This window comes from Vulpes vulpes, chromosome 5 (assembly GCF_048418805.1).
Source record: "Vulpes vulpes isolate BD-2025 chromosome 5, VulVul3, whole genome shotgun sequence".
Classification (NCBI taxonomy): domain Eukaryota; kingdom Metazoa; phylum Chordata; class Mammalia; order Carnivora; family Canidae; genus Vulpes; species Vulpes vulpes.
The window spans coordinates 91,759,461-91,760,825 of record NC_132784.1 but is presented as its reverse complement, the minus strand read 5'-3'; the positions used below and the strand labels follow the sequence as shown (position 1 = coordinate 91,760,825).

The 1,365-nt window shown below is 41.9% G+C and overlaps 1 pseudogene; it reads left to right on the top strand.

The window, feature by feature from the left end:
- The first annotated feature begins 520 nt into the window (after positions 1-520).
- LOC112914544 (large ribosomal subunit protein eL21-like) lies at positions 521-1,024 on the top strand (annotated as a pseudogene).
- Positions 1,025-1,365: the final 341 nt, after the last annotated feature.

The following is a 1,365-nucleotide window of genomic DNA, read 5'->3' as shown; positions in this document are numbered from 1 at the left end:
GGGTGTTTAACCAACTGAGCCACCCAGGAGCCCCTAGGATGCTTTCTTTTAAACGGTGGCCTAGGCCTCTATAAAACCAAGGCTGGGGATGCCTGCGTGGCTCAGCGGTTGAGCATCTGCCCTTGTCTCGGGGTGTGATCCTGGGGTCCCGGGACTGAGTCCTACATTGGGCTTCCTGCATGGAACCTGCTTCTCCCTCTGTGTGTCTCTGCCTCTCTCTCTCTCTCTCTGTGTTGCTCATGAATAAATAAAATCTTTAAAAAATAATAAACAAACAAAAAAACAAACAAATAAATAAATAACCAAGGCTGAAGCCACAGTACCATTTAAAGGCCAGGTCAGGAACCAGTATACAGTTCACACCCCAGGCCAGATTCAAGGGCTGGAAAAATAGATCCCACCTCTGTTGAAGGTTAAAGAATTTGTAGCCACAAACAGACAAAAGGATCCAAAATAAAAATTGGCAATGGAGATAAACGATGAGTTTATCGTAAAGAAAATACATATGAGGAACCGCCATCTTTCAGTAATTTGCCAAAATGACCAACACAAAGGGAAAGAGGAGAGGTACACACTATATGTTCTCTCGGCCTTTTAGAAAACAAGGAGTTGTTCCTTTGGCCACGTACATGCGAATCTGTAAGAAAGGTGATATTGTGGACATCAAGGGAATAGGCACTGTTCAAAAAGGAATGCCCCACAACTGTTACTATGGCAAAACTGGAAGAGTCTACAAAGTTATTCAGCATGCTGTTGGCATTGTTGTAAACAAACAAGGGCAAGAGTCTTGCCAAAAGAATTAATGTCCGCATTGAGCATATTAAACACTCAAAGAGCCGAGATAGCTTCCTGAAACGTGTGAAGGAAAATGATCAGAAAAATAAGGAAGTCAAAGAGAAAGGTACTTGGGTCCAACTGAAGCGCTAGCCTGCCCCACCCAGAGAAGCACACTTTGTGAGAACCAATGGAAAGGAGCCTGAACGGCTGGAACCCATTACCTATGAATTCATGGCATGATAAATGTAAAGAAAAGACCTCAGAATTGTAAAAAAAAAAAAAAAAAAAAAAAAAAAAAAAAAAAGAAAAGAAAAGAAAAGAAAGAAAGAAGGAAAGAAAGAGAAAGAAAGAAAATACATATGAAAAATGCCCAACCTCACTCATTATGAAGCATGCCAACAAATTAAACTACATTGGTGGCTCAGTTGGTTAAGCGTCTGCCTTCTGCTCAGGTCATGATCCCAGGGTCCCGGGACCCAGCCTCAGTGGGAAGCCTGCTTTTCCCTCTCCTCCCTGCTCCTGCTCTCTCACTATCTCTGTCGCTATCTCTGTCTCTCTCAAATAAATAAATAAAATCTTAAAAAAAAA